Below are 13,709 nucleotides of genomic sequence, written 5' to 3'. Positions count from 1 at the left end.
GGCATTCTATCAGATCTAGTCCCTTAAATCTATTTCTCACTTCCACTGTATAATCAGAAGGGATTTGATTTAGGTCGTACCTGAATGGTCTAATGGTTTTCCCCACTTCCTTCAGTTTAAATCTGAATTTGGCAATAAGGAGTTCATGATCTGAGCCACAGTCAGCTTCCGGTCTTGTTTTTGCTGACTGTATAGAGCTTCTCCATCTTTGGCTGCAAAGAATATAATCAATTTGATTTTGGTGTTGACCATCTGGTGAGGTCCATGTGTACAGTCTTCTCTTGTGTTGTTGGAAGAGGGTGTTTGCTATGACCAGTGCGTTCTCTTGGCCAAACTCTATTAGCCTTTGCCCTGCTTCATTCTGTACTCCCAGGCCAAATTTGCCTGTTACTCCAGGTGTTTCTTGACTTCCTACTTTTGCATTCCAGTCCCCTATAATGAAAAGGACATCTTTTTTGGGTGTTAGTTCTAAAAGGTCTTGTAGGTCTTCATAGAACCATTCAACTTCAGCTTCTTCAGTGTTACTGGTAGAGGTATAGGCTTGGACTACTGTGATATTGAATGGTTCGCCTTGGAAACAAACAGAGATGATTCTGTCGTTTTTGAGATTGCATCCAAGTAGTGCAAAGGACCCTCGTAGCTGAGACAGGAGCTCATCGCTGAGTCATCCATACTGAGGTCTAGTTGGAGGAGGTAATGAGAGAGGCTCCTAAATAGAGGGGCTTGGTCTGAATTAGGGCCTTCCCTGGTGGCTCAGTCAGTAAAGAATCTGCCTGCAGTGCAGGAGACCCAGGTTCGATCCCTGGGTCAGGAAGATGCCCTGGAGAAGGGAAGGACAACCCACTCCAGTATTCTTGCCTGGAAAATCCTGTAGACGGAGGAGTCTGACGGGCTCCAGTCCATGGGGTCACAAAGAGTTGGACACGACTGAGGGACTAATATTTTTTAGGGCTTCCCAGGTTGGGGAAGAACGCACCTGCAATGCAGGAGGCACACGAGATGTGGCTTTGATCCCTGGGTCTGACAGTTCTGTTGAGTGGGGACACTGGTGGCTTGGACAGAAACCCCCAGCCCTGTTTTGTGCGGGACCCTGGGGGTGAAGTCACGAAGGCGCTGTGTGTGGCCAGTGGGAAGATGGCATTTACTTTTGACAGAGAGCCGGCGTCACTTACACACATGATCACTTTCAAGCCTCACAGCAACCCGAGGGAGGGTATGTTTACCTAGAAGGAGCTGGTGGCTCAGAGAAGGGGTAAGTGACTTGCTTGGCTGCAGTCAGAGTCAGCCAGTGACCATGGACCCACAGGGAGGGCCAAGTATTAACAGAGCCGGCCCCACTGGTGATCAAGTGCCAAGAATAGTGGAGCTTCAGCTTCGGCATTAGTCCTTCCAGTGAATATTCATGGTTGACTTCTTTTAGGAATGACTGGTTTGATCTTGCTGTCTAAGGGACTCTCAAGAGTCTTCTCCAGCACCACAATTTGAAAGCATCAATTTTTAGTGCTCAGCCTTCATTATGGGCCAACTCTCACATCCATACATGACTTGGAAAAGCATAGCTTTGACTAGACGGACCTTTGTCAGCAAAGTGATGTCTCTGCTTTTTAATACGCTGTCTAGGTTTGTCATAGGTTTTCTTCCAAGGAGCAAGCATCTTTTAATTTCATGGCTGATGCTGAAGCTAAATCTGCAATACTTTGGCCACTTGATGCAAAAAGCCAACTCATTGGAAAAGACCCTGAAGCTGGGAGAGATTGAGGGCAGGAGGAGAAGGGGACAACAGAGGATGAGATGGTTAGATAGCATCACTGACTCAAAGCACATGAGTTTGACTCAGTGGACACTCTCTCCTGGGAGAGAGTGAAGGACAGGGAATCTTGGTGTGCTGCAGATCATGGGGCTGCAAAGAGTCAGACAAGACTTGGTGACTGAACAACAGCAACAGTGGTGCTCTCTCAGGAGTGGGGGCAGGCAGGTCACTGTGGGATCCAGGCTTCAGTCCTAGGAGAAGGGCAGTCATGCCATGGCTCTGGGGGACAGGAGGGCACCCAGTATGTTCAGTGAGAAAAAGGACCCTGAGGCTGATCCAAAGGTAAGGTTTAGGCCAGAGAGGCAGAGGTAGAGACACACGACAGGCCCTGGTTAGCAGTCCCTGCCTGGGCCCTGTTTGGAAGCAGTGCTGAGCCTGCATCTGGACTCAGTTGGAAAGGATTCTGAGGTCGATTAGCCATGTCTGCCCTGGACCAAGGGAGGGGGAGTAGTAGTTATTTAGAAAGCATTTGCAACCCGCACTTAGATGTTTCTTGGCTTTGAGAATATTCTTCTTTTGGTTAAATGCTTATTCAGGCTTCCCAGGTGGCTCAGATGGTAAAGTGTCTGCCTACAATGCAGGAGACCTGGGTGCGATCCCTGGGTTGGGAAGATTCCCTGGAAGAGGCCACGGCAACCCACTCCTGTACTCTTGCCTAGAAAATCCCATGGACGGAGGAGCCTGGTAGACTACGGTCCATGGGGTCACAAAGAGTCAGACACGACTGAGCAACTTCACTTTAAATGCTTATCATCTTCCACAAACAGGAATCTTACGTCTCCTTCCCTGATTAACCTGAGCGAGTCCACGGTTTTGGAGTTACACCGCATCACAAGTCCTAGTGGGGGAGAGTCGTCAGGCATACACAAAGAGAAAGTCAAACAGAGTTCTTAATGAGAATTTAAAATTCACAGAACACAGGGAAGTTTAATTTATCTCATATTTATTTATATGGTACTTAGTACAAGCTGGCTTATAAAAAAATCCTGAGCTTTACAGATGTTAACTCATTTACTCTTCATAACAACCCTAAAAGATAGGTTCTAGTATTAACCTCATTTTACAAATGGGAGAGCTAAAGCCCAGAGGAGCTAAGCAACTTGTCCACGGTCACATAGCTTTGTGAACTCAAGCAGTCTGATGCCAGTCTGCATGATTAAATCAACTGAGTCCACATTTCTGTTTTGCTTTCCTTGTGGTATTGTGCCTTCTATGCTTCATGTTTGTTTTCCAGAATGGACTGTGAATTTTGAAGGAATGGATCATATTTAATTTAATTTCTTTTTCCCCCACACTTTGCAGTGTGCAGGATCGAAGTTCCCTGACCAAAGATTGAACCCTCGCAGTAGGAGGTAGAGTCTTAACCGCTGGACTGCTGGGGATATCCCTTAACTTTTTTAAATTTGTTTTAGGATGACATTTTACTGTGTATAAGTATCTGACACACAGGAGGAGCTGAAACAAGTCTACTATTAGTGGTATGATTTGGGGAATCAGTCATTTTGTATTTGAGTCATTTTCCATTAGTGTGTCTGGTTCCACCACTAGAGTGAGCTTCTGAGGGTGGGACTGTGAGTTATTTCTTTCTCTGTCCCCATGATCTAACACAGTAGAGAGGAGACCCTCTCTCATTTGTTCATCAATCCATTAGCTCATTCAACAAAAATTGACTAAGAACAAGCATCATGCTTAGTGCTAGGAATGAACAAAATAGAAGAAATTTCTGTCTCTGTGGCTTAATTCCAACCTCGCAAGAACAGATATTAAAAAAATGATGCCGGCATTCCTTAACGTTGACACGTTTGTGCATTTTGCCAAAAATAATACTAGATTATCTGTCACGGCAACTTGCAGTTCCTTCCTTTGCATACTGTGTGATGAAGTCAAGTCGCCAACAGCTGTTTACTTCCTCTTTTACGGACCAGCAGCCCTGGTAGCCCACTGTTAGTCAGATCTCATGTTTAAAGGTAAGAGCGAGCCCTTTTGGTGTAGAGCCGGCGCAAGAGTGATTGGGTTCCCACAAGGCGAGGGGGAACCGCGTCATCCCCTTTTGTTATATGAAAAGCTTCAAGCCTTATTAAGTGATGACAGAGAGTGCACTTGGCTTCTGGGATTTCTTTGAAGGCTTGCCTGTGGCCTGCCGCCTGGAAGCAGGAATGATTCCACAAATGGTCTGGGAGCCACCGTGCAGACCGCCCCTCGCACCAGGTCCAGGTGTGTAAACAGAGCAGACAGGCCCTCCCCCCAGGAGAGGGAATTCCGAGGGTGGACAGCTGGAAAGGAGCGGCGTTCCGGGCCGCTTTTCCTCCCGCAGTATCTCAAACATTCTCTTGACCCACTTTTCCAGTTCTCTGAGGCTGCTAATGCCATTAAGATCCTCCTAATGGAAAAGGAGCAGGCTTTCTTCAGGACCCACCAGGAGTAGGTGGCCAAGGCAGGGGTGGGGGGGTGGGGATCAGGTTCCTCTCATGCCAGTCCTGGGCACGGTCCATGACTGGCCACAGCTGAGCCCATCCTCCCAGTGCCCACATCCTGGCAGCAGGAGGCTTTAGATCGTATGAAAATTTCCTGCCAGGGTCTCTCTACCCAGCGCCTTCTAGGTGACCGCAGTACCATCAAAAGCGGTGTTTCATAGATTCTGTTTATAATTAGCTCCAACTTGCTTTTTAAAATTTTTGATATATATTTCATGAAAAATTTGGAAACACAAAAATGTAAAAAGAAGTCAAAATGAAAATCAGCAATAGGCTCTACCTCCAGACACAATAATTGCTAACATTTTGGTGAATTTTCTTCTGTTGCGATTTCTTGTTAACACCTTTGGAGAAGGAAATGGCAACCCACTCAGACACGACTCAGCGACTATACACACACGAAATCACATTGTAATAATAATAACAGCTAACACTTGTTGAGGGCATACCATGTGTCAGGTACTCATCTTTTCAGTTAAGTCTCATAACCATCCTATGAGATAGGTACCACTATTACCCCCATTTCACAGAGAATAAAACTGAGGCACAGAGAGGCTAGTTTCTTGCCCAAGGTTCCTCAAATGTAAGAAGTAGATAGAAGTCAGACAGTTCAGCTCCAGACTCTACATGCACAGCTTGGTATCTGTTGGTAGATGAAGCTTTTCTTTATTTTATTCAGAAACACAAGTTTTAAGTGGCTGCTTAGTATTCCATCATGGTTTCCATACTTCTCTAATTTAAATGATACAACTGTGAGTTGTGTTTGTGAATGAGGCTTTTTCTATATTTAGGATCACAGACTTTCCCAGATCCAGAGGTAAAAGGAATAAGTAAGTAACAGTAAGTCTGTGGATACATATTGCCAGATATTTTCCAGGAGGACTATACCTAGTTACACTGCCACCAGCCTTGGCAGGTTTTAGCCTTGGAGGTTTGCACTCAAAAAATGATTTAGTTTGCTAGTCAAAAAACTTGGAGAAGGCAATGGCACCCCACTCCAGTGTTTTTACCTGGAGAATCCCACAGACAGAGGAGCCTGGTGGGCTGCAGTCCGTGGGATCTCGAAGAGTCTGACATGACTGAGCGACTTCACTTTCACTTTTCACTTTCATGCATTGGAGAAGGAAATGGCAACCCACTCCAGTGTTCTTGCCTGGAGAATCCAGGGGGCAGGGGAGCCTGGTGGGCTGCCCTCTATGGGGTTGCACAGAGTTGGACACGACTGAAGCAACTTAGCAGCAACAGTCAAAAAGCTTATATTATTGTTCTAGATTTTCTCTGGTTCAGTTTCTGACTACTCTTGTAATAACAATGAACTTTCACTCTCATCCAAATTTTGATTTTGGGGCCTTCCCTGGAAGTCCAGTGGTTAGGATTCCATGGTTCCACAGCATAGAGTGGGGGCCTGGGTTCAATCCCTGGTCTGGGAACTATGGTCCCACTAGCTTCGAGTGGGAAACAAAAAACAAATTCTGATTTTTGTCTAGATTTATTTTGCTCACCTCTAGTCATCCTTACTTAAAACAACAAAATTAAATGGTAACAAACATTTTTCTGTTTACAAAACTTAGATCCATTTTAGACAATAAGGAAAAACCCCAAATCCCACATTTGGGCTTCCCTCGTGGCTCAGATGGTAAAGAATCCTCCTGCCAGCACAGGAGACTTGGGTTCAATCCCTGGCTTGGGAAGATCCCCTGGAGAAGGAAATAGCAACCCACTCCAGTATTCTTGCCTGGGAAATTCCATGGGCAGAGGAGCCTGCCAGGCTACAGTCCATGGGGTCACAAGAGTCAGACACGACAGAGGCGACTAAACAACCACAATTTTATCATTCATCGTATTTCTTGGCTATCACAATGATACGAGTTCACTGTAGCCAATTTGAAAAGTATAGAAAAGTGTAAAGGGGCAGAAAGTGAAATAACCAAGCAAGGGCAAATGTTTCAGCAGTTCTTGTCATTAAATGTTTTAAAAATCTTTTCATAAACATTCTTTTTTTATGATTGCATGAGAATCTACCTCTAAGATACTCTTGATTTCTTGCTGATTTTTCGGTCTCAGGCCTGGAGCTGCGATCTTGGTGCACGTTTGTTGTAAAGGATAAGGAAGAGTAATTAGAACAGGATGGGGGCTGGGGAACCAGAATGAGAAAGGCTTTAACCACCCACGTTCTTTCACTCTGAAGGATCTATTGGACTCGGGGGCCTTGGGGCCAGCCTCAGGATGACCCTCTGAGCCCATCAGTGACACAGTGACATCACTTACTGCAGGCACACCGTAGAAGCTCAATTAATATCTGCCGGAGGAGTGAATTAATGAGCGTATACTATGTAGGTATGCCACATATTAGCGTGCCATCTCCCTGTAACTCTATAGCTTTAATCATTGCATCTCGGCATTCCTTTCATTTAAAAAAAAAAAAAAGAAAAAAGGTTTGCATCTGGGATCCCAGGTCCTGGCCTTATTAGGATCCTTGAGGAGTGTCCCAATAGAGGTCTTTCAGCCCAAGGCAAATAATTGAGATCAAAGCTCCCTGGATCTTTCCTGGGAGGTCCTTGGCCCTTTAGTCCAAATGACTGGAGCGCCCCTTTTCCCTTGGTGACCTGCAAGCATGCCACCTCCGATGCATGGGGAAGGGGAATAGGAGGCAGCTACGGTGTGGGAAGGGTGAGGGGGTACTGTACTTGGGGGAGGCGGGGTGAGGGCCAGCATTGGCCAAGCTGGCTCAAAGGGCCAGGGAGACCCCAGCTGAGACTTTTTCCTAGAAGGAGCCCTTGCTTTCAGTGTGGTTTCCCTTGCTCTCTTGGGGCCATCAGAGGTGACAGCTAAGCTCACGTCTGCCTTCGAGGGGCCCTGGGATGTCCCTTTGCTTCTGTTTTTATAAAACCGGTATGTTGTAAAGCTCTATGGTTCGAGTGTTTTGAGATCATCAGATGACACTGGGAGAAATACTGCTTTTGCCGAGATATTTTACATAAAAAATAAGTTCGAGACTATCAGTCATGGAGCATGACACTGCCACTGAAAAGAGCCAACTTAAGTGAGTTCACAGGAAGGGCAGACATCCATACAAGTGTACCTTATTTCAAAAGTTAAAGGGAGACATCTCAAGGCTGTGACCATTCCAACCTATTCTGTGACCAGTCAGGGATGTGCATGTGGATAAAATTCCAAAGTATATCGTGGGAAGAATCACTAAACTACTGTTCAAACGGTATGGCCCAAAATGTAGTTACGGAGACCTAAGTTTACTTTTTAAAGTTTAGCATAGCCAGGAGTTGCCAAATCATGTTACGATATGGTACCTTAGACCTCTAATGTAAAAGCCATATTGTGTCTTTCAGAGTTTTGTTTGGTTGTTTGTCTTTTTAACCTACAAAATGATGGGTTCAACTGGGGTATTTACTAAATGTTCACCTGATAATTCTAATATGTGCCAGGGTCCAGATCTTTGGCTAAGGTGATCTTAAAAGTCCTTCTTTGGCACCAAAATGCTGTGATTTCTACAATTTTAAGTCATAATAAATAAGAGAATCAGATTCACGTAGCAGATAATTCTGCTTCAAAACATCTTCCTAAATTCAGAGGTCTCAGAAATCCTAAAATGAAACTTACTTAATAAGTGGTCCAACCCTCATGAAATATTTTCGGTGGAGCTTATGAATCTGGCAAGTTTATGTTTGTTCCAGATTCCAATATTCCTATATGAGTTTTAAGTCAACACCAAAAAAAAAAAAGGATTTTTTGTCTTTGAGAGTCAGAATGTGGTCAAAGTGTTTCCAAGTGGAAATCAGAAGGCTCAAGTGAAACTTTATGGATAAGAGAGGAGAAATGAAGATATTCAATCTTTGCCGGTAGCTTGAGATGACACCTCCGTGTGTTTGTGTGTGTGTGTGTGTGTGTGTGTGTGAGAGAGAGAGAGAGAGAGAGAGAGAGAGAAAGAGAGAGAGAGAGACCTGGGAGGAGCAGCTGAGGTCGGGGACTGTGTCACAGAAACTAGAGATGGTGGCAAACTGCAACCATGGGGCCAGCATGCTCCTGGTTTCAAACTAGGAACCCTTTTCATTGAAGACTATGTCCCCAGAACCATCAAGTTTTCAAATGTAGTTCAACTGGAGATGGTTTTTATTTTCTTGCTATGAAGTCTGGGGTCCCAAGTTCAGGACACAAATGACCATATTCCGTGTCTACCGGAGAAGAGTGTCTGTTGCAAAAACATGTGACATTGAAGCCTCTCCATGAATAAGTCAGGAAACAGAACCATCCAAGTCTGGTATTTAGATCAGAAATACAAGTGAAGAAGGAAGGTTACCATCAGAAATGTGCATTTCTAAAGATATTCATTTGAAAGTTTTGAAAAAAAGTAAAGCTCATGCCCTGGGGCTTCTGGGTGTATGCACAAAATACAATAATTAAATTAAGTCCAGCAGTTAAAATTCCTCATAAAAAGAAAAAGCTGGAGCGCTTCCCAATGGGGAATGCTTGACTTAAAAGGAAGGTTTTACTCTGTGGCCTGAAGGTCAACAAACTGAGACTCTGTGGGAATGTATAAAATTTCTTAAAGGGGTTCTCCAGTCTTTGTTTTGTTGAAAGAAAATAAAAGAGCAAAAAGGGACAAGTTTTGAAAATTCAAAAAATGAAGGTGCAGTCCTAAAATCATCACGATTTTTATTAACGCAGCACTGGAGGCTATGGAAACACGCTCTTTTCTGAGTACTAATGCAAGACATATGCTCTCTGAGAAGGAAGGGAAAAGGCCAGTGGTGCCTTTGGAGCCAACTGTTTTCAAATGTGCTCATTTTCAGAGGCAGTGCATGCAAATTCATGACCCATTTATTTGCTACTTATTTTGAAAATATTCGCCTGAAATAGTCTCATAAATATATGTCACAATTTAAAATTCCTTAGATGATGCAAAGATGGACTGGTTTTCACAAAGCTCTTTGCAAAGCCAAGTTGTGAAAAAAAAAAAGATTTGGGGGGATTCCACCCTCAGTCATCCAAAGTGGAATGTTTATCATAATTTGAAAATACCTGTTTTTATAAATAATCATTTACTGTTACCTTTCTGTTAATGTCCTCCTCCGAAGAAATAAAGTTAAGAATGGGATAGAAAGCAGATTTTTATCTCTTTAAACTCTGTTATTCGTAAGCAGCCTTCTGGGTTCCCACGTGAGTTGCAGGTTGCACACTCACATGACGTCTCCTGAAACATAAAGAACGAGTAACCAGTTTGCCAGACCCGCATCTTCTGGTTCGCTTAATGAGAATCTGAATGTTGGCCCTGCTTTAAGACGGCGCAGTCAAAATGCTGGACGTGAGAAATAGCAGCTTTGGCAGCAGTGTTTAGTTTACTGAGTGATTAGCAGCCTCACTGACATTTCTCCATGGATTTCCAAAGTATGGTATTAGCTCTCCTCTGCACTCCGGCTCTCTGCAGTGAAATGGGCCAATAAACTACCCCCTGCCAAGTTCACAGTAAATGAAGGACCACAGAGGGTCCTAGAGGGGGAGTTCACAGCTTAAGAACCCTCGACTTGCTACTTCCCAAACACAGACACGTCACTGGAAAAATTAATTTTTACCCACTTTTGTTTTCTTCCCTACATTCATTATTTTTTGGTTTGCGAATTTGCAAGAAGAAGGAAGGTCAAAAATTATAAGGAAAAGGGAAATAGAAGGAGAACAGTGGATGGAGGGGCTGGATGGAATGCAAGGTGATGCACAGAAGGGCAGGGGCCACGGGGGGATGCTGCAGGAGTAGGGGGCAGCCAAGAGGAGACCCCATCCTTGGGTCCAGGTCCAGCTCCTTCAGCCCTCTCCTGGAACCCCTTTCCTGATACCACCCACAACATCATCCATCCATTGCACCAGTCCTCCCAGGGGGTCATCCTGGCAAAATGTGTGCAGGGCTCTTTAGTCTGGGAGGGGCTCGGGGCGGGGGGGCGGCACGAAGCCTACCTGGAGGAGGGGCTTGCGTGGCAGCAGGGCTCCCTGGCTGTTTGAACTGTGAGGATCTCGCACACCCTCGCCAGGGTCAGGCAGTGTCTCTGAGGGAGGCAGCTGTTGAAAAAGAGGCTTCAGCTATGTTCTCGTTGCTTCAAAAAGCTCCTCTGGCGCTTCCTTTGTGGGGAGCATAACAGGGGGTTCACGGTTGTGCACCCGTGTGGTTCTGCGATTTCATTTCCAGACTGTGGTCGAATTCTTGGTTTTGCCAGCTGTGTGACCTTGAGCAAGTCCACTGGAAGGGCCAATATTTGTACTCATCTGGGAGGCAGGATGTCTGATGGAGGAAACTGAGGTCTCAGGGCCTACTTTTAGTGAAAACATCTTTAGTGAGCTCTTACGGGGGTGCAGGGGGCTGAGCGATGAGGAGGAGTGGGATCTTGACATGCGTGGCAGTGTCCTTTGTTCAGCGCCCCACGCTGTTTCGGGGACACCCAGCCACCCCAGCACACAAAGTATTACATCAGAGCTCTTGACCCAGTGCAGTGGAGAACCAGGGGAGGGCCAGCACGTTGTCTCTGGGGAGCTGGGAAGACTTCACAGAAGTGCTCTTTAAGCTGCGTCTTGCAAAATGGTTAGGAGTTGTTGGGTACCATGGAGAGGCGGGGGTGGCGGCTTGTGCACAGCCTTTGCACTGGAGTGTCAGGCCCTGAAACCAGGCAGGCAGAGTCCAGCTGCGCAGTGGCCAGGGCCCCCCGGGGGGCAGGCAGCATGTTGCTGGGTTGGTGTGGGAATGCCAGCAAGGCTCCTGGTAGCCGGTGCTCCCTCGCACCACGCTGGGAAGAGCATCACAGAGCCACCCTGGAAGCCGCTGCCTGAATTCCACTCCCTGGAAACTCCACGGAGGAAACGGATGTGTTCCTCTCCAAATTTGGGAGTTTGCATTATTAACACAGTTTTCCCAGAGATTCTAAGCCAGAAGTTCATGCTGGTTTAATGTTCTTCCTTCCATGGAACCCAAAAGAGCCCATTAAAAAGAAAAAAAATTAAGTAAGATGCCTAGAGTGGGTAGTCTTCTGAAGGAAGTCTCCACACCACAAAGCTGTGTCAGATGGAACGTTCAGTTTTCTCTGGACTCTTTCTGCGTCTGAATCACCAAAGCAACTGGATGCATTGTTTCAAGTCAAAACAAAACCCAAACCAGCTATGTGGCACTATGTAGACAAAAAACAAAAACAGAAAACACCCAGCCTTCTTTTCACTGAGGTCACCTCCTTAGCTAGGTTTTTTTTTTAAGAAATGTACTTATTTTTAACTTGAAAGATAATTGCTTTACAATATTGTGTTGGTTTCTGCCATACATCAGAATTAGCTAGATACTTTAACGTTGGGATATAGTCGGTGTTTGGTCTTCTTTTGGTGTTCAGTGTATCAACTCTCTTACTGATATAATGAAGGGGATCTGTGAAGTTCCTTCTAGGGCTTAGACTAACCTCTGGGACCATGTCCCGTTTTCTCTGTGTCAACATGCTGCACACAGTGTTACAGAGAAATAGGTTCTGAGCAACCGAGAAGTCTGATGGAGTTGCAGGATTCCCCCCTGGGTCAATAGGTAGGCACAGGTGATCTGAACCTGGGTGGTTCTTCCTGGTGATGCGAAGCTTTGTCTTTGACTCAGGGTTTGGCAGTGATACTCCAAGAAGTCTGGTCCCCTCTGCCCTTCCTGAATGTCTGTCCTGATTCCGGAACAAGAACTCGTATTGGAGAAAAACACCCTGAGTTGGCCAAATTCGGCCGTAAGACTGAGCGCAGCTTTCCAATTCTCGGTGTCCGGCCAAGGGCAGAATGGGGCCAAGACCCAGTGTGTTTGATCTTTTAGCAAATCTGACAGGCTGTTTACAAACACGCGGAAAGGCTGACTTCGTTCCTCAGACCTCAGGCAGGACTCTGGTGTCAGGGCTGCAGCCTGGCTGAACTCGCAGGGGCCAAAAGAATTAGGGAGAAGGAGATGAAATAGGTGGGGTGAAAAAAAAAGTGGCTGGTTTTCAAAGCATATGGCGTGTAGTTTTTCAAAGGCTACAGATTCTTCATTCGCACCTCTCCTGTTACTGTCACTGCAGTAGCCAGTGGCAGTTCTTTTTGTTTTGACATTTGATAGTATTTTATGCCTTTACTCCTTTTTTCACTTCACAGAAGGACATTTTAATTTTAAAAGAAAAGTGCGTCCAGAACCAGTCCTGCGGCTTTCAGACTAGCTGTCTGGCATCCAGTCGTGCTCAAGAGGTGTTTGTTGAATGAATAAGAGAATGAATGAGGTGATTCTCTCGAAAAAGTTATGAGGAATCTTTACCGTTAGCAAAGGTTGGGTTATTTTTCTTCCAGAAACTCGGAATTATCATTTAAAGTATCCTCTACGGAATCTGATAAGAAAATCAAAAAATAGGCTTTTGAAGCAAGTCACTAAAAAGCTCTCTGAAAGGGAATGTTCCTTTTTCTCTTGATTCTAATATCGTGCTTAATAAGAGGGCAGTCCCTCCCACCCCCTGCAATGATTGAAAAGCAAGGGGACCCCGATCGGCCAAGGGTCCCCCGGTTAGGGATGGGCTCCGCGCTGGGCAGGCTCAGGGCTCCGGGCTTCAGTCAGGGACCCCTGGACCCAGGGATGTGCCTGGCGCTAGGCAGGGCCCCCAAGGGCCTCGTCCCGGCGCCCGGCCGCGGCGCCGACCTCGGAGGAGGGCACAGGGGCCGGCGGGTCCCCGGGGCGGGCGCGAGGACCCCGCGCAGGTGTCGGGCCTGTGCACGGGGTGCGGCGGGGGTGCGCGGGGGCCTGGGAGACCCGAGAGAGACGTTATTGTTGCACTGTAACGAGTCTGATTAACATGCTCCTGACACTTTCTCTTAGTTTCTCGGGCTCCTAGCAACAGCGCACAAAGGCACGGGATTGTCCGGGCTCCGCGGGGACACGGGGCAGCCTTTGATCTGCCACCACTGCAGCGGGGCTGCGCGACGGGCTCGCCGGCTCGGGGCGGCCAGCGGTCCCGGCCCACTGCGCGCCCCCGCCCCGCCCGCCGGCCCGACGGCGCAGCCTCGGGAGCGGCCACCGCGCGGGCCGGGCCCCGCACCGTGCGCCCGGACCTCCGGCTTCGGGAAGCGCGGGTGGCGGGGACGCGGACTCAGCGCGCGGTGGATCCGCGCGCGCAGGTCCTTCCGACGGGGCGCGCGGTCCCAAACATCCGCCGCCCTTCCCGTCGCAAGATGCAAACGGTAAAACCTAGCGGGTCGCTTAGAATGGAAGAAAATAAAAATTAAAAAAAAAAAAAGGCGTGAACAACAAACAAATCCTCGAAGATTTTGTAAAACATTAAAAATTGTAAAGAAACATTCTGCAGGCTTCAGCCCGTTTAGCTAAATCTGTGCTCGATCGGAAGGGGCTAACGATGATTTCGGTTTTCTCCTACAAATCACTTTCTTTTCGT

At 46.7% G+C, this 13,709-nt stretch overlaps 1 protein-coding gene and 1 long non-coding RNA gene across 11 annotated transcripts in view; one reads left to right on the top strand and one right to left on the bottom strand.

Annotated features, from left to right (window-relative positions):
- The window catches only part of LOC121820466 (uncharacterized), a 97,489-nt gene that overhangs the window by 35,289 nt on the left and 48,491 nt on the right, over positions 1 to 13,709 (top strand). The window lies entirely within an intron of this gene.
- Positions 2,737 to 13,709, bottom strand: part of CLYBL (citramalyl-CoA lyase) — a 241,165-nt gene continuing 230,192 nt past the window's right edge. For 4 of the 9 annotated variants that reach the window (XR_006061010.1, XR_003590503.2, XR_006061012.1 and 1 more), the window contains 2 exons: positions 10,249 to 12,653; positions 2,737 to 9,493 (listed from right to left, as the gene is read on the bottom strand). The gene's annotated coding sequence lies outside the window, so the exon portion shown is untranslated. Of the gene's footprint in view, positions 12,654 to 13,709 lie in introns of all 9 variants that reach the window. The other 5 variants (XR_003590505.2, XR_006061008.1, XR_003590504.2 and 2 more) reach the window with 5 other exon arrangements.

Source organism: Ovis aries, chromosome 10 (assembly GCF_016772045.2).
Source record: "Ovis aries strain OAR_USU_Benz2616 breed Rambouillet chromosome 10, ARS-UI_Ramb_v3.0, whole genome shotgun sequence".
In the NCBI taxonomy this organism is placed as follows: Eukaryota; Metazoa; Chordata; class Mammalia; order Artiodactyla; family Bovidae; genus Ovis; species Ovis aries.
This window is presented reverse-complemented; position numbering and strand designations above follow the sequence as displayed.